The sequence below is a fragment of the Carassius auratus genome, unplaced genomic scaffold, assembly GCF_003368295.1.
Source record: "Carassius auratus strain Wakin unplaced genomic scaffold, ASM336829v1 scaf_tig00215255, whole genome shotgun sequence".
NCBI classification, from domain to species: domain Eukaryota; kingdom Metazoa; phylum Chordata; class Actinopteri; order Cypriniformes; family Cyprinidae; genus Carassius; species Carassius auratus.
Genome location: NW_020528007.1, coordinates 46,377 through 66,856, shown reverse-complemented (window position 1 = coordinate 66,856; position 20,480 = coordinate 46,377). Strand labels below are relative to the sequence as shown.

Below are 20,480 nucleotides of genomic sequence, written 5' to 3'. Positions count from 1 at the left end.
AAGTCCTGTATGGTCTCAAATCATCACTTAAAATTTGGGATCCTGGGCGAACATGTCATCTGATGATGGGAATGAGATGTTACGGATGGGATCCTGCCCGAGAGCTCAATCACCTTCGAGTGGTACAAAATGAGCCAATGGTACACAAAGTACCTAGAATGGGATTATAAGGAGCAACGCGAGCAACTCGCATTCAAGTCTTCGCTGAGGAGCCGCGCCAGTGATCCGGCCATTCAGCGGAACAGCGATGTGGCAAGGGGGCATAACGTCTCCGTTCCCTCCTTCAGGGAACGAGGGTTACATACGTTACCAAGATGTTCCCTTTCAGTCAGTCACGTTCGTCGTGGGTCAAAACACCGCTCTTCTGTTCCGATCAAAACATTAAACAGGTTCTCCCCACTCAGTGATGCACCCACTGAGAAACCTGATGAAAGTGCTCTAGTTATTGGCGATTCTATTGTACGGAACGTGAATATAGAGACACCAGCCACCATAGTCAAATGTTTACCGGGAGCCAGAGCGCCTGACATCTTGGCAAATTTAAAAGTGCTGGCTAATGCTAAACGTAAATACAGTAAGATTGTTATTCATGCCGGCGCTAATGATGTTCGACTTCGCCAGTCGGAGATCACTAAAAATAACTTTAAAGAGGTGTGTGAACTTGCAAGCACGATGTCAGACACTGTAATATGCTCTGGTCCCCTCCCTGCTTACCGTGGTGATGAGATGCATAGCAGATTGTCATCACTCAATGGCTGGATGTCTAAGTGGTGCCCACAGAATAACATAGGTTATATAGACAATTGGACGAGCTTTTGGGGCAGACCTGACCTGTTTAAAAGAGATGGTCTTCATCCCTCCTGGGGTGGCGCCACTCTTCTGGCTAGAAATATGGCAAATAGTCTTAGTGTTTATACTTGACTAACTGGGGCCCAGGTCAGGAAGCAGACAGACTGGCTAAACCGACCGTCTGCTAGCTGCCTCCCGTCACAGAGGTCAGTTAATTCTCAGCACATAGAGACTCTTTCACCTAGATATCACACTATAGAGACTGTGTCTGTTCCACGAACTAGAAAATACAAAAAACGTCCAAACCAAGTTAAGGTTAACAATTTATTGAGGTTCAACAAATAAAAAACAAATGCAATATGGATAAACAAATGATAAAGATTGGCTTATTGAATATCAGATCCATTTCTACGAAAACACTTTTTGTAAATAATATGATAACTGATCATAATATAGATGTGCTCTGCTTGACAGAAACCTGGCTAAAACCTGATGATTACATTATTTTAAATGAGTCCACCCCCCAAGATTATTGTTATAAACACGAGCCGCGCCTAAAAGGCAAAGGGGGAGGAGTTGCTTCAATTTATAATAACGTTTTCAGGATTTCTCAGAGGGCAGGCTTCAAGTATAACTCGTTTGAAGTAATGGTGCTTCATATAACATTATCCAGAGAAACCAATGTTAATGATAAATCCCCTGTTATGTTTGTACTGGCTACTGTATACAGGCCACCAGGGCACCATACAGACTTTATTAAAGAGTTTGGTGATTTTACATCCGAGTTAGTTCTGGCTGCAGATAAAGTCTTAATAGTTGGTGATTTTAATATCCATGTCGATAATGAAAAAGATGTATTGGGATCAGCATTTATAGACATTCTGAACTCTATTGGTGTTAGACAACATGTTTCAGGACCTACTCATTGTCGAAATCATACTCTAGATTTAATACTGTCACATGGAATTGATGTTGATAGTGTTGAAATTATTCAGCCAAGTGATGATATCTCAGATCATTATTTAGTTCTGTGTAAACTTCATATAGCCAAAATTGTAAATTCTACTTCTTGTTACAAGTATCGAAGAACCATCACTTCTAACACAAAAGACTGCTTTTTAAGTTATCTTCCTGATGTATCCGAATTCCTTAGCATATCCAAAACCTCAGAACAACTTGATGATGTAACAGAAACTATGGACTCTCTCTTTTCTAGCACTTTAAATACAGTTGCTCCATTACGCTTAAGAAAGGTTAAGGAAAACAGTTTGACACCATGGTATAATGAGCATACTCGCACCCTAAAGAGAGCAGCCCGAAAAATGAAGCGCAGCTGGAGGAAAACAAAGCTAGAGGTATTTCGTATTGCTTGGCGGGAAAGTAGCATATCCTACAGAAAAGCATTAAAAACTGCTAGATCTGATTACTTTTCTTCTCTTTTAAAAGAAAACAAACATAACCCCAGGTATTTATTCAATACAGTGGCTAAATTAACGAAAAATAAAGCCTCAACAAGTGTTGACATTTCCCAACACCACAGCAGTAATGACTTTATGAACTACTTTACTTCTAAAATCGATACTATTAGAGATAAAATTGCAACCATTCAGCCGTCAGCTACAGTTTCGCATCAGACAGTGCACTATAGACCCCCTGAGGAACAGTTCCACTCATTCTCTACTATAGGAGAGGAAGAATTGTATAAACTTGTTAAATCATCTAAACTTACAACATGTATGTTAGACCCTATACCATCTAAGCTCTTAAAAGAGGTGCTTCCAGAAGTCATAGGTCCTCTTCTGACTATTATTAATTCCTCATTGTCATTAGGATATGTCCCCAAAATCTTCAAACTGGCTGTTATTAAGCCTCTCATAAAAAAGCCACAACTTGACCCCAGAGAACTAGTTAATTATAGACCAATCTCGAATCTCCCTTTTCTGTCCAAGATACTAGAAAAGGTGGTATCCTCACAATTATATTCCTTCTTAGAGAAAAATGGTATATGTGAGGATTTCCAGTCAGGATTTAGACCGTATCATAGTACTGAAACTGCTCTCCTTAGAGTTACAAATGATCTGCTCTTATCATCTGATCGTGGGTGTATCTCTCTATTAGTTTTATTGGATCTTAGTGCTGCTTTTGACACAATTGACCACAACATTCTTTTGCATAGACTTGAACACTTTGTTGGCATCAGTGGAAGTGCATTAGCATGGTTTAAATCTTACTTATATGACCGCCATCAGTTCGTAGCAGTGAATGAAGATGTATCATATCGATCACAAGTGCAGTATGGAGTACCTCAAGGCTCAGTTCTAGGGCCGCTACTCTTCACGCTTTATATGTTACCCTTGGGAGATATCATCAGGAAACATGGTGTTAGCTTTCACTGTTATGCTGATGATACGCAGCTCTATATTTCCTCGCAGCCCGGTGAAACACACCAATTTGAAAAACTAATGGAATGCATAGTCGATATAAAAAATTGGATGACGAGTAATTTCTTACTGCTAAATTCAGAAAAAACAGAGGTGTTAATCATAGGGCCTAAAAACTCTACTTGTAATAACCTAGAACACTGTCTAAGACTTGATGGTTGCTCTGTCAATTCTTCGTCATCAGTTAGGAACCTAGGTGTGTTACTTGATCGCAATCTTTCCTTAGAAAGCCACGTTTCTAGCATTTGTAAAACTGCATTTTTCCATCTCAAAAATATATCTAAATTACGGCCTATGCTCTCAATGTCAAATGCAGAAATGTTAATCCATGCATTTATGACTTCAAGGTTAGACTATTGTAATGCTTTATTGGGTGGTTGTTCTGCACGCTTGGTAAACAAACTACAGCTAGTCCAAAATGCAGCAGCAAGAGTTCTTACTAGAACCAGGAAGTATGACCATATTAGCCCGGTCCTGTCCACACTGCACTGGCTCCCTATCAAACATCGTATAGATTTTAAAATATTGCTTATTACTTATAAAGCCCTGAATGGTTTAGCACCTCAGTATTTGAATGAGCTCCTTTTACATTATACTCCTCTACGTCCGCTACGTTCTCAAAACTCAGGCAATTTGATAATACCTAGAATATCAAAATCAACTGCGGGCGGCAGATCCTTTTCCTATTTGGCGCCTAAACTCTGGAATAACCTACCTAACATTGTTCGGGAGGCAGACACACTCTTGCAGTTTAAATCTAGATTAAAGACCCATCTCTTTAACCTGGCATACACATAACATACTAATATGCTTTTAATATCCAAATCCGTTAAAGGATTTTTAGGCTGCATTAATTAGGTAAACTGGAACCGGAACACTTCACATAACACCGTACTTTCTACATCATTAGAAGAATGGCATCTACGCTAATATTTGTCTGTTTCTCTCTTGTTCCGAGGTCACCGTGGCCACCAGATCCAGTCTGTGTCCAGATCAGAGGGTCACTGCAGTCACCCGGATCCAGTACGTATCCAGACCAGATGGTGGATCAGCACCTAGAAAGGACCTCTACTGCCCTGAAAGACAGTGGAGACCAGGACAACTAGAGCCCCAGATACAGATCCCCTGTAAAGACCTTGTCTCAGAGGAGCACCAGGACAAGACCACAGGAAACAGATGATTCTTCTGCACAATCTGACTTTGCTGCAGCCTGGAATTGAACTACTGGTTCCGTCTGGTCAGAGGAGAACTGGCCCCCCAACTGAGCCTGGTTTCTCCCAAGGTTTTTTTTCTCCATTCTGTCACCGATGGAGTTTCGGTTCCTTGCCGCTGTCGCCTCTGGCTTGCTTAGTTGGGGTCACTTCATCTACAGCGATATCATTGACTTGATTGCAAATTAAAACAGACACTATTTCAACTGAACAGAGATGACATAACTGAATTCAATGATGAACTGCCTTTAACTATCATTTTGCATTATTGAGACACTGTTTTCCAAATGAATGTTGTTCAGTGCTTTGGCGCAATGTATTTTGTTTAAAGCACTATATAAATAAAGGTGATTGATTGAACTCCTTGGGCCGTCGGGCTGGTAACTGTAGCTGGGGAGCTGGCAACTCCTCGGGCTGTGGGGCTGGACACTCCTCGGGCCGTCGGGCTGGTAACTGTAGCTGGGGAGCTGGCAACTCCTCGGGCCGTTGGGCTGGTAACCGTAGCTGGGGAGCTGGCAACTCCTCGGGCTGCGGGCCTGGACACTCCTCTGGCCGTCGGGCTGGTAACTGTAGCTGGGGAGCTGGCAACTCCTCGGGCTGTGGGGCTGGTAATTGTAGCTGTGGGGCTGGTGCCTCGTTGGGCAGTGGGGTTTTGGAAGTAATTGCTCACTTCTCTCACTGCTGGCCAAAGCAGTTGGTTTGGTGGAGTGGGTGGAAGCTTCTCTGAAGAATCTGAATTCTCACTTGATTGCAGTTGGGTGCTCAGTTGACTCTGGAGGATTTTTGCACTTGGCCTAGAGAAGTTAACACAAACATATAAGACACACTTCACCTACTACCTTCATATTATTTCTAGAGTGCATGGAATTTGACCTGCATTGCTCCAAATAACACCTACCTTTTTTATTGAGATATTTTCTGTATCTGTCAATTCTGATGAATACTCAGCTTGGTGGAGTTTAACCCTAGCTTCGGCATAAGATGCTATAAAACACAATGATACACAAAAGGAGTGAGGCATATTTTGAAATTCACATTAGCGTTTAGTACCACGAATGCAACATTTGTTCCAGAATATATGCAAATAACTATAAATCAGATTTCACATCTTATTTGCAAAGTGCTATTGTGGTTGCAGGTTTTCTTTCCTATCTATCAAGAGCACATCTAATTTAATTAATAAACTGTGTCAAGCCTGGTGTGATCCTGTAGGAGTGAAAACCTATAGCTATATCAGCCCTTTATGTATTACTTTGGAAAACAAAGATGTAAAGAAATGAACACAAACATAAAGAGTTCAAGGGTCAAATAACTAATTAACAGAAGCAAAGTATAGCAGTATTTATTCTACTATATTTAATAAAGGAGGAAAATCAGTTACCTGAGTTTCCCATTACACGCACGTTACACGCTATCCAGTTGCTGGCTGGTGGTGTGTGCTCTTTTACAGCCTTCGTTACATTGGATAGTGAGACTGGTGGCCACCAGCATACTTTTCTCTCTGTGCCCTTGAACCACTCGAATGTAATTATGTCCATTTTCTTGCAGCCATCGGAGTCAACCTCATCCACAAACTCCACAACACTGAACGAGGACACCCTGCAGAGTTCAATAAATCATGTACTGTGTATCTGAGGCAAAGCCACAAACATATGATTAAGAGGCAATAAAAGCAGCGGTTTAGTGAAGTCTGTCACTGGAGCACTGGAAAGCTGACCAGACAGTTTTGATAGCAGGCAGACTCCAAGTGATGTAGAATCAAGGGGGTAGTTGAATAAACATGTCCCTGTCTGAAAAAGTTCATACACCACGTGTTCCTCCAGTCACAGTGGAATGCACAATGTTTCGCACAATCCCAACTCTTCCCTCAAGTTCAAAACAATTGGTACCAATGGAGCTTGAAATCATTGTGTCTTTGTGTTTGAACATTTTGTATTGAACATACTGATGCAGCGGAAATTCTGTCAGCATTGGTCCAAATTCATGAGGCTGTGTCAGTTTAACATTTTCAGGCATTTCTTCGGACATGTGAGCAAATGATTGCCTTTCATAAACACACCTGACAATTTGTTGCACAGGATTCTGTGGTCTTCTCACCATTTTTTTTCAACTGTCCCAAATAATTCTCAAATGGAAAACATGAAACTGAATCCAGAGGGCCATACTTTTTAGCATCATCTGTTAAATGTAAAAGACTGTGTGTATTGTTAACCAGATATTTTGTCCCATATATCCTCTCAGAGTTGGTAACAAAACATCTTAATAATTTTTGGGCATACCCATAGAATTCTCTACACATAGGAGACAAAAGTATTCTCATAGCAGAGGACAACAAAAGAAAGTTTTTGTACTGTTGACGTGGTAATCTTTGAAAAAGCACAACAGGCCCAGTATATAATAAAAACTGCCTGAGTTCTGTAGCCTTCCATTGGCTGTACTCAGTCAAAGAACGTGGCTTTCTGGAGAAGCTTCGAGGTAAGCTTGGTCTACACAGTTTCAAGTGATCAGAGATAGCAGATAGAGTAGAAGATGAAACCTGACACTGCAATGGTCCCTTGAACCACAGAGCAATTAATTTACGGACAATGCCCAAGCAAACTAAATGCATATAGTCCAAAGGAAAACTGGAAACCATGCCAATGACTAGGCCCTGGAGAGGTGATTTAGAGTGGTGGTGCTCTTCATCAAACATTTGATCAAACTGAGTGTCTGTTCTTAGGCTTGAATCCATGTCAGGAAACACAACTTTACCATCAAGATAAATGCCATACTGCGCGCAATGCTCACTGTAGCCACCATGTCCTTTGACACATTTTAAAAAGGCTCTTGCTTGAGTGTCACAGATAAACGCATCTGGCAGTGGTACATTGTAATGTTTACCATTAAAAGTTACACCAACTCTTGTGACAACTTTTAAATCTTCTATAAAATCATGCATGTAGTCGTTTACCGATTCAGGTTTACAGGGACCTGCATCGACACCAATTATAAACACATTTGCCTTTGGTAATTCAACTATTTGACCTAATATAGGCCACAACTGCATATTAGAGCTCCTAGAAAGAGGTAATCCATCAACATTCACACGAACATTCAATGTATCTGTTGTCAGTTCACTCTCGCTTGTAATTTTCAATTCTGAAATTATTGCACTTGTAAGGCCAAAATGATAGTAGCTACCCTGACCCATCTTTTTCAAATCACATTCTTTCACTGTACTGAGCAGAGTTCTGGGATCCTTTGGTAAATCTAAACCTAGCTCCAAAAGTATACCTAATAGTTCTGAAAGTGCAGAATGAGATACATTTTGGTTAGCTGCCCATTCAGCCAGTTTCTTTTTTGCATCACTATAGGGTTCCTCTTCAGGATTATCAGAGAAAGAACCTTCATCAGAATCATTTACCATGTACAAGTCATCAACGTCAGTATCAACATCAATATCCAGATTTACAGTTTCATCAGCATTGTCCTCAATATTTTGCACTGCCTGGTCCACAGCCTGATCTGCCTGCTCCATAGCCTCCATTGCAATATTCATTAAATGCTGCTGAACTCTGACTTTGATTCTTCTCCTCCTCATCCGTGAATTGCCATTAAGGTAATCCATTTCACAACAACACACAGAGACCAGGGGCAGAAAACGATACGTACTGTAAGCTGCGTCTTCCAGAGGTCTCATTTGAAGGCTCATTATGTCATCAAGGATGTCTTATCTAAGAAAAGCAAACTTAATAAAAATGTATTGTTATTTTTAGTGAGGTGTCAAATATTGTAACTTCTTAATTTGCAATCTAAGGGTTACTTTTCTTAAATGAGATCATCTCAATTACGTATGCAGCCTTAAAATAAGACCCCGGAGGATGCAACTATTGGAACGGTTAAGTCGAGTAGTCATTTGCCTATTATATTTAGTTTTGAGATCAAAAATATGCATAATGGAAGAGAGTTTAGAATTTCAGCATTTAATTCTTGATATTTATATGCGTAGGAGTTAGGGCTGTGTGATTAATCGGAATTATTTGTTTGTCAACATACATTGTCACATAGTTTGTACCATAGTTACCCTTATTAGTTCCCATGACATCAATCACCAACACTGTCCCTCGTCAGCCCCTTGTTAACCAGTCTATTTAAAGGGTTAGTTCACCCAAAAATGAAAATTATGTCATTAATAACTCACCCTTATGCTGTTCCAAACATGTAAGACCTCCTTTTAGCAGTTCAGTCAGTGTACTGTTTGAGTGCATGAATTACTCCGGGATATTGGTTTGTTTGAACTCAGAGGGAGTGTCAGCCACATTAAAAAAAGTTAACATCTTAAGTCATTTGTGGATTAATGCGTATTAGAGATGCAAACCGTTTAAAACGATTCCGTTCGATTTGGTGAACTGAATGATTCGTTCACAAACCGGATATCCAGACTGCTTTGATTTGAACTCTCTCTCACAACAGACACGGAAGAGAAGACAATGCTGAATAAAGTCGTTGTTTTTGCTATTTTTGGACCAAGATGTATTTTCGATGCTTCAAAAAATTCCAACGGCCCTCTAATGTCACATGGACTACTTTGATGTTTTTCTTACCTTTCTGGACATGGACAGTAGACCGTACACACAGCTTCAATGGAGGGACTGAGAGCTCTCGGACTAAATCTAAAACAACTATAAACTCAACAAGTGTTAAATAGGCTGCCAACATTCAAGAAGCATACTCAAACATGCTAGTCACAGTTAACGAAGTGCTAAAGCATGCTACTAATGCAGTGAAAGAGGAAGTTGCAGTAACTCAGGCAAGCAATGTTCGATCTGCCCCAAACTTCACACGTTTGACAAGGGTCCTGTCCTAAATACATCAACATGCCTGTATTCGTTCATAGTCATAGCGCCACCTGCTGGCAACAGGAAGTGTCATGTTTAACACTTTTATGCACTATTTGTAACACATTAAAATATTCCATTGTGTGCTAATCATGCTAGAAATATTCTAAAACATGTTAGCAACACTTGCTATGTGCTAAATGATGCTATTAATACTATGAAACTTGAAGCTGTTGTAACTCATGCATACCAGCATTTCCAGTCTTACCCAAACGTCACGTTTTATAAGAGTCCTGGCCTTAACACAACTAAAGGCCAATATTCAACTATAAGTATAGAGCCACCTGCTGGCAACAGGAAATTACTTATTTTATACTAACTTAAACATGAGATGTCCGATCTACCCGAAACTTTGCATGTTTGGTAAGAGTCCTGGCCTGAAGAGATTAACATGCCGATATTCAGTAGTAATCATATCGCCACCTGTTTGCAGCAGGAAATGTGGCACAAATATTTACTATTTTATAAGCATATGGCCCAACGTTTAACTGTTCCTACTTTGGGCACCGGGTGGTGGTGAGCCCGGGTGCGAGGGCCAGTTCATCGCTGCTTGCAGCTTTAATTAGGGCTCAAGCCTGGAGGACGAGAGCCCTATTGTTTTCCTTAGGATTATTTTTAGGGCTCAAGCCCGAAGGGGCGAAGAGCCCTATTGTTCCCCTAAGGATTATTCTTATTATTATTATTAGGGGCCGAGCACCGATGGTGTGAGGACCCTCTCGGAATTGCTCCGTTTATTATTATTATTATTATTATTATTATTATTATTATTAGGGCCCGAGCACCGAGGTGCGAGGACCGTCTTGTATCTGCTTTGTTTATTATTAGGGCCCGAGCACCGATGGTGCGAGGACCCTCTTGGAATTGCTCAGTTTATTATTATTATTATTATTATTATTATTAGGGCCCGAGCCCCGAGGTGCGAGGACCCTCTTGTATCTGCTTTGTTTATTATTATTATTAGGGCTCAAGCCTGGAGGGCGAGAGCCCTATTGATTTCCTTAGGATTATTTGTTATTATTATTATTATTATTTTTTTTCTATCATTTTATCTATTTATTTATCATTTTAATCTATATTTAATTAAATCAATTACATTTTATTTTACATTTGATTTTTCCATTTCTGCATCTAAACGCCTAAAATCCTAAAACATGCTCTATTATACTATTGTTAGCAATTTCTTTATCGTCCAATTTATCTGGTGTACACACTTTTATTTTCATAATAAACGTGTTTGTTAGATTATACACAGTTACAGTGGTCTATAATAAATATTAACAGGTTTTATTCAAGCTGTTTAGAATGATTGCAGTAGGCTAATTTTTTTTTTTATGTAAATCCCCCCAAAAAATTTAAATAAATAAAAAACATTGGAAAAGAATAACTGTTGTACTTTTTTATACATTTTTTATATTTTCATAGTTTATGCATTATAGTTATAAAAACAAATAAATTTAGCCACTCACATAGAAATCTTAGGCCTTATCCTTTTCTGACAGTTTTAGGGATTTTTAAAAATCCTAAAAAACCTTATTTGTGCTGCAAATAATAATTTCAAACTAATTTGAAACTGACCTCTGACATCCTGTGACATGATATTTATTTGAATTTAGCAAATGCATTGATAACACTTTATAATAACTGCACTCATTAGTAAATTGTCAGTTCATGCTTTATAAAGCCTTGTCCCAATATTAATAGTCAGTAGTAAGCAGTTTATAAATACAGCTATAAATAGCTCATTTATTAAAAAGGAGAGTGAAGGGTCAGTTATCTTCCTATGAAAAATAAAAAAATAAAAACAAACAAACAACAACACAGATTGATACAGAACTCAGAAATGTTATTGTGGATTTATGATAAACTCAGCCTGTAAATGAATTCATTCTCCTCCAAGAAGACACAAGTAGTTCACACCAAACTGTTTTAACATAAAGCCATATACTGAAGATGTTAAATTGCGAATGGGTTTAGGATACCTTAAATGGTGTGGCCATAGCGATTTATTAAGTGAACATAAAATAATACAATAGTTATTTTACTATATCTTTAAAAATTTTAATTCCAACTCTTCATAATTTTTTATATACATAGAAGTCATCATTTGAAGGAAGCACAGTAAGTTTCATAGCTTTATCATTTTCAAGAGCCAGCATAAAATTAAAACTATCATAACATATAAATCAAGCTTGCAATTCTTAGTACCAATAATGGCCACCAGATGGAGCGATAGGACTACTTTTAAATAATTATTGTTGAAACAAGTATGATTTAAATCATTTATAGAAATCTTTCAAAGAAAAATAATATGAATTTTATGTGTTTTACTGATAAAATGACCCTCACTTAATTAGAATAACAAGCTGAAGTATTGTGAACCGTATATTAAGAATAATTCTTTATAGGCTTTATGGACAGATACGTTTTGAGTGACTCTTGAAGGATCAGCACCACATCCTCTTTTACCACTGTTTAAAGAATGTATCTTACAGTACAGGTGCGGATGAATTTTGAATGGCTTGAATGGTTTTGTCGTGGTGATTTTTTGAAATAACAGTAAAAAAATATCCAGTAAATGTCTTTATTTTTTTTAAGTGCAGCTTCTAAACACTTCAAAAAAATGTACACATAGAAGACAAGTCATTCTGAGGAAATATGCATAGTTTCATGACTATACAACACTATATGGGTAATAGAAAATTAAAAAACTATCATACATCTGATGTCACACTGTCCCTCTGTCACTGTGGGTAATGTGTGTGTGTGTGTGTGTGTGTGTGTGTGTGTGTGTGTGTGTGTGTGTGTGTGTGTGTGTGTGTGTGTGTGTGTGTGTTAAGTGAATTAGGTGTGAAACTATCAGGGAGCATTTAGTCTCCAGTGCCAACATTTTACAGAACTGCCACTTTCCTGGAGTCTCAGAATTACAATGTGTCAGGTTCTGAGAAATCAAAGATTCCAAAAAATGATTTAATTAGAATACCATGAAGTATTGTGAAATACTATATATTAAGACTTTATATATAGGCTTTATGAACAGATTAGAGTGACTTGTGAAGGACCAGCACCACCTCCTCTTGTCCGATGGTTTGAGGAATATATTTTCCTGAATCCGGGATTAATATTTAGGAGCTCATTTTTATTCCACCTCCTTTCCTGAAAGTCTGTCTTGCAGAATTGACTAAAAATTAATCTTCACATTAATTCCTAATTATTTTGCAATTATTTTTGTCAGTTCTTCTTGACCTGTTTTTTTTTCTTCTTCTTTTCTGACCTCATGACCCAGTCAGCATTTTTGTACATGGGTATTTCATAATTTTCAACTTTGAGTTAAAACAGTTTGATTTAAAACTCTTTTTTAGCGCATTTCATCTGTAAAAGGAAACATGCCTAATGATTCTGCACACATGAATATAAGGAGTTTTTCTCTTCCAGCTTTCCTGGACTAGTGTATAGCACTCATAAATGATTAAATAAAAAAATAATGGTAGTTATTAAGATTGATATGGTTTGGAATTGGTAAAATGTGCTTGGAAAAAAAACACAATAAAACATTGTTTTAATGTTTAAGTTTGGAATATTAACTGACATGAATGAATGCTATATAAATATTGTTCATGTTAACATAATGTTTATAAATGAAATCTTATCGTAAAGTGTTACTAAATATATATATATATATATATATATATATATATATATATATATATATATATATATATATATATATATTGTTCTGTGAATGTGATTTTAAGTCTAGATGATTCGGATTAACCCTTTAACCGCCATATCCTTTAAAACCTCACTGCCAGAGGGATATTGTGAATGCATGTGCCCGCTGGGCACAGTTTACCTGATGCCACCGGGGTGGCGATGGCATTGGTGGCTTGAGCCCGCCATCGCTGCTTGCAGCTATATTTATTATTATTTTTCTTCAAGGTTTCGGGGGCTTTTGGGGCCCTTAACATGCTTAAAAAGTCTTGAAAATTGGCACACACATTGGAACCTGCGGCCATTAGGGCCGGGCAGAGTCTGATACACGGGCGTGGCACAGGGGCTCTACAGCGCCCCCTGGAATATGGAGGGCCATATATCATACATACTTGTACGTAGACATACGAAACTCGGTACACATATAGAACTCATCAATACAAACAACTTACGTATTGCATATCATAGGCTCCGCCCAACAGGAAGTTGGCTATTTGGGGTTTATTATTCATATTTGTCGTCAAAGTTGTGGGGGCTTTTGGAGTCCTTAACATACTCAAAAACTCTTGAAAATTTACACACACTTTGGAATCTGTGGCCTTAAGGAGCCTGCAGAGGCTGGGACCCGGGCGTGGCACAGGGGCTCTACGGCGCCCCCTGGAACACAGTCATAAATGTTGATGTATAGCTCACACATACTTGCACGTATGAATATGAAACTCAGTAAACATATAGATCTCATTGTGCCGAACAACTTGCGTATTGCATGTCATAGGCTCCGCCCAACAGGAAGTCAGGTATTTAGAGTTATGTAAAAAGCACATGCTCTGGAATTTGATATACTTGTCATAGGTTTTTTACCCGATTGCCACCAAACTCGGTCAACATGATCTCAAGACATTGGGGATGAAAAATTGCCAGGAGATTTTTGATATCTCGAACGGTTTGCTCGTGGTGAGGCGTTGAAATTATGGCGAGAAATGAGAAACAGGAAGTGTCTAATACCATCCACATTCATTTCCTGATTTCAATCAAACTTCATCAGATTATTCGTTGTATGATGTCGATCGCATATATGTGACTATTAGGAGTCAAAGTTATAGCGCCACCAACTGGCAGCAAGAAGTGTGTCATTTTCAAAATGCTTTGAATTCAGCATCTTATTTTTACTCGATTTGCTTCAAACTTCCTCAGAATAATGTTAAAACACAGCCGATATGAATCTGCTGGGGGGATATTGATATCTAAAAATATTGTTGCCGTGGCAACATGTCAAACTGGAATACTTCTCATGTGATTTTGAGGAATATAACATGCTTAGAATTTCATCAAACTCAGAACACATATCAGTATTTATGATAACTAGACACTGGCAAAAGTTCATAAGAGGGCGTGGAAGAGGCACTCTATAGCGCCACCTTTTGTCAAAAGTGGGGGGGTTAGTTTTAGCTGCAGACCCCAAACTCGGTACATAAATTCTTCTTATCAAGACGGACAACTTTCTAATTCACAGTCATCAGCTACGACCAACAGGAAGTCGGCTATTTTGATTTGAATGTGGATTTTTTTAAAATTTAGCTGTGAATTAATGCATACTGCTCAGCGGAGAGTAACACTATACACACAAAAATTGGTCTACATGATGCAAAAACATTGAGGAACTTAAATTGCCAATGGATTTTGGATAGCTTGAACGGTTTTGACGTGGTGATTTTTTTAAATGACAGTAAAAAGGGAATTATTAATTGTCCTGCATTTTTTAACTCCAAACACTTCAAAACCTTTTTTTCATACAGAAAAAAAAAGTCATTCGGAGTAAATATGGATAGTTTCACGACTTTACAACACTGTATGGGTAAAAGAAAATTAAAAAACTGTCAGACATCTCATCTCACTCTGTCCCTCTGTTTGAATGTGTGTGCTTAGACTTACATTGTCTGAGAGAAAATGCGCCCCTACAGGTGCAATTCCTGAAAGGGAAATTCGACTGAAAGGAAGGAGACTCTCTTTTAGTTTCACTTTTAAATCGGTTAAAATACAAATAAATACTTAGATTTAATTCACACTGACAAGCTAAACCAACATATATGATTATTACCGGGTCAGGACTCATTAATAATGGATGTGTGGTCAGTGATACGTGAGAAACACGAGAGATGAATCACCGCTCTGAGGAAGAGCGTGTAGAATGATGAGCTCAGAAAAAACGAGTTTATTCTTGTTTTATAGCTTTTAAAATTAAAATATTAAAGCGATATCACACAATTCACCAATTAGAACACACCAAGAGCTAAATTCGGATGTTTTTGAACTGTTTGTGTGAAAATGAAATATTCGCGGCTGCCTATCTGAAATCACTGCCTCCGATCAGCGCGTACAGTGTCACTAGTTCAAAACTAACGAATTTATTCTTGTTTAAGAGCTTTTTAAAATAAATTATTGCCATACATGCACACAATACACCCATTATAACACAACACGAGCTAAATACAGGTGTTTGTGACCCTTTTAAGTGTGAAAGACTGTTTGAAAGTGCGACTGGCAGAATAACATATATCTCTCGAGCTGCAGGATTCTGCCTTTCGTCGTAAGAACGAATACATCACGGACAAGATTATTTCAAAATACATAATAGCTTGGCTAATATAAACGAAAACAGCCACTTGAATATAAACTTTTGAGAAATAAATCTGAAGTGGATCTACTGGGTTTGAATATTAAGTGACCGCATTTACCTGCTTCGGTCTTCAATTTTAATCTATATATATATAAAAGGAAACTCATTCGTCTTGGCTGCTTTTTTTAAATGTCTTTGCGTATTTATTTATTTACTTTTTTATACATTTTGTAGGTCAGGTCAGACTCAAGCTAATGAAGTAATGCAGCTATTTCAGGTAGGGTGACCAGGACAGTCCCGAAATCTAAACTGTTGTCCCGACTCCCGAATCTGGCCCTAATTGACCTGAAAATTATACTAAAGCAAAATCTTGAGTATTTATTGTCTGATAAACATTAAAAACTGTCTGCGGAGGTTGAGTCGTCCTGCAGCCAGCCCCCGCCGGCTGCTCATTGGATGCAGCATTTTTTCCTAAGTTCTAAAAAAATACCGTAGACGGCAAGGCACAAATTTAGATATTCATTTATCTAATTAATCTATAGCCTATGCACAAAGACAATATGATCTTTTTGTCCCCTTTTTGTTTTAAAGCTTGATGAAGAGAGCGCAAGTTGCTGCAGCTGCGAGTAGGAGTGATTGACAGGTCACGGCACTGTGTACAAAAAATACTCCGCTACACAATTATTTCGTTATTTTTGTTTAATCTTATTAACGTTAGCGTTACAGAAAGGTCTGATTTACGCACTGTTACAACAGTCATTGTTTTTTTTTTTTTTTTTTTTTACAATGACATTTGAGTTCATGATTTTAATGTTGCTGTTTCTTGTGGCAGACTAAAGAGTAATGACAGACGGTTGAACTTTGAATAAAAATGTGTTTAGTTAAGGTTTGAAATTCATTATCTTTTATTATAGGCTACGAAGTCTAATATCATAAGCCCCCCATCCCGTCACCCAAGACCGCAGACACCCCCCCCCCCCCCCCCCCCCTAATAAAATAGGCTATAATAGAGTACCGGCACTTCTTTTGGGCCACTTAAAGCACTGCCTGCAAGTAAGTATAAGTAAGAGCGTCAGTGGATGAATGTCATAGTTTTGCATTGTGCTTTAAAAACAGCATGGGACACACTAGAGTTATGTATTCATGTTGAAAATAAAACTTATATAGTGGAGCTTGTGATCTAAAATGGAAGGCTAATTGTGTATTAACATTGTCAGAACATATTTAACAGATTTATTTATTTATTTTTGGTTATGGACCATTTATGTGCACCCCTGTATATAAACACAATTGAACTGATATTTGCAGAACATTTTTTAACCCCAAAAATATCGAACAATAAATAAGTTGCATCAGCACTTTTAAAAGCTTATTTCCATAGAGTTTTATTGCTGCAAGCTTGGAAAGCAAAGAATATAATTACAAAAGTTCCACAAAAAATGTTTGAAATACTGAAAAAGACGATCTTTCCCTTTCACATTCAAGTGAAGTCCATCTGGACGGAACATTTCAGAACATATACATCCTCCAGACACAAAGGCTCTCCATGTTCGCAAAAAAACAACATTGTCCATCTCACTAGACCATCTTTCCAACAATATATTGCATCGCTTCACTGTATGTTTAGTTTGCTTGTCATCAACATAACGAGGCAAAACAGAACAAATAGCGAAATACAGTTTGTACTTAAAAGAGTGACGAAGGCGTTCCACAAGCAATGCCATTCGGTTAACGACGGTTTCCGCTGAAACCCCACTAGCGACATCATTTGTCCCAATGTAAATGATTAACAAGGCATCCCCGTTTACTCTTCTCAGATGATAAACGTGCTGTTGTGCTGAACGGACCAAAGTAGTGCCCGGATGAACCCAACAATATGCGCCCTCACAGTATTGGTCCAAACCACGGCACATGGAATCCGTCAAGAAGCAAACATTCAGACCTGCAAGAAACATAACCATTGTCACAACTAAATATCCCATATGGGTCAAAAAACAAGAACATTTATTTAGTCAACAAACATACCTTTAGGTACAACGAAGTCTTTCTTCCCAAACCTGGAAACAACCATGTTGCTTTCTGTGCCAACAAAATAAATACAATATAAAGATTAACAACTACAATAATAAAGATTAATACAGTCGGTACAAATACAATAAAAACATTGTTCCACTCTAAAAAAAAAATTACTTCTCACCACTTTTCTCCATTTTACACAGACTTCAACAAACAGTCCAACTGAGTGCCAGAACCGTCATACTCAGCACTTTAAATAAAGGGTTACATTGACGTCACTTACCCTCCGAAACACGCCCCCTCACCTGGCAAAATAACCTGTTCTGCTGAACCCCTCAGTTGCTCCCAGGGCGCAGGATCTATAGCTGCCCACTGCTCTGTGTATGTGTTCATGGTGTCTTCCCTTCTCACTACTGTGTGTGTGTGTGTGTACTTGGATAAGTTAAATGCAGACCAATTCCTAGTATGGGCTACCAAACTAGGCAAATGTCACGACTTTCACTTTCACTATCATAGTTTTTGTAAATCTTTATTTAAAAACATCCAATCATGCCACTATAATATTATAAATATCTACTAACTTGACTTGTCAATACAACACATTACTAAACAAGATATAGGATTTTACCACAAAATTCAACATATTTACATTATAGCTACAAAATCGCATGTTTCAGTGCTTAAAGTCCATTTATTTATTTCCATAGCTCTCACCAATCTATAAAAAATATAGCTACCTCTGATTTTTTTTATTTAAATAATACTAACACAACTCTTTATAGATCACTAAATATGTATTTAATAACTATTGTATATCATTTTAATAAATAAATATACAGTTTAAATAAATCATTGAAAAAAAATTTGACCACGTTCCACAAAAATAATTAGAAATAGCCTATTTTTATTATTTTTTTACTTTTAGGATAATAATGAATATACAGCACCTTGTACATTTCTATAAATAAAACAACAGACACTTCTGTCACTGACTTTAACTGATTAAATCATACACACAACATATTCTTATATAACCTTATATTGAAAGCACTTTTGTCCTATAATATTTTTTTAATACACACCAACAAATACTAAAACACAAATATAATACAATATAGATAAATAGATATATAAAACATTCAACAATTATAGTCAATTTTGCCTGTACTTAAACCATAAATATTTGAGTTCAAAATCTTAAATTAAAGTAATTAATACTATTTTACACTTCTACCATCCAATTACAAATTAATCTTCACAAAAAATACCCATAATAAGATCTTTATTAAGATAAGTTCTATAATGCAAAACTCACAGGCAAAACTATTGACTCATTATTAGCCTACTAATCACATAATGAATTTTCACATATTCGTTTTCTAAATATTGCTCTTTTAGTTATAAAGTACAGCCATATTGTGTCATTGTTATTTCCATACACTTTAAAGTCTTTTAACATTGTCATATTTCACATATTGGCTGATATATATATTCATAAAGGGACACTTATTGTGAGCATATTTAAACCTTACTAATTGAACAATTATTACAATGTTTCTTTAAAAAAAAAAAAAAAAACTTCCTTTGTCTCTATACATAAAAATAAAAGTGCTTAAGGAAGAACGCCACCACTTAATAGTCTTAATGACAGCAATTACATTTACATTAACCGATCATTTGGGCTTCTCTAGCATTAATAGCTGATATTTACACCTAAAGCATACAAAGAAATATAATCCACTTTAATGAATAAGATCCATACTTAATTTAGTAAAACTTTAAAAAAGATTGTTACACACATTTTCAAATCCATTTACTCTTCATGACTGATTTAACAATGGTTTTTCGCCATCAAAACAATGGGCTTTCAAATGACTTAGGAACATGCTATTATACAGCTGAGTCGTGTCTTGAATTTCACGTCAGTTAACCACTGCACATTTCACTTTATATTGTGGCAGTTAAAATCGAACAAACTCTTGGTGATTTTTCTGTTTTTGGATAATAGCCTATTGGTAAATATATTTTTAATGCATATATTTTTTTTTTATATTTTATTATTTCCTATCTTTTATATTAACAGTTACAAACACATAAATAAAAAACATTTCCACACTGCTACAAAAGAACTGTACCACATTACATTAAATTACGTTGTCTTTTAAAACAGACTAAATAAATAAATACATGCCTCTGATTGCTGCTTTTATTTCAAAGGCATTTTATGTAGCTACTTTAAAGGCTTACATTTATGTAAGTTGCTATTTAACTGTGAAAATATACAAATCCTGATATTAATAATGCCTCTTATTTAAACAAATCCATGTTTTGTGTACCCAACATACGTTGTTACCACACAAATACATTACCTAGAACATATTTATTCAACTTATGTTCACTCATCCGACTTCGCCAGTCGGAGATCACTAAAAATAACTTTAAAGAGGTGTGTGAACTTGCAAGCACGATGTCAGACACTGTAATATGCTCTGGTCCCCTCCCTGCTTACCGTGGTGATGAGATGCATAGCAGATTGTCATCACTCAATGGCTGGATGTCTAAGTGGTGCCCACAGAATAACATAGGTTATATAGACAATTGGACGAGCTTTTGGGGCAGACCTGACCTGTTTAAAAGAGATGGTCTTCATCCCTCCTGGGGCGGCGCCACTCTTCTGTCTAGAAATATGGCAAATAGTCTTAGTGTTTATACTTGACTAACTGGGGCCCAGGTCAGGAAGCAGACAGACTGGCTAAACCGACCGTCTGCTAGCTGCCTCCCGTCACAGAGGTCAGTTAATTCTCAGCACATAGAGACTCTT

At 37.3% G+C, this 20,480-nt stretch overlaps 1 long non-coding RNA gene across 1 annotated transcript; it reads right to left on the bottom strand.

The window, feature by feature from the left end:
* Window positions 1–17,002: 17,002 nt before the first annotated feature.
* LOC113094086 (uncharacterized) lies at window positions 17,003–20,155 on the bottom strand. The gene is made up of 2 exons (XR_003287976.1): window positions 17,669–20,155; window positions 17,003–17,585 (listed from the first exon to the last, which is right to left on the bottom strand). It is a non-coding gene; the product is annotated as an uncharacterized LOC113094086 (long non-coding RNA).
* Window positions 20,156–20,480: the final 325 nt, after the last annotated feature.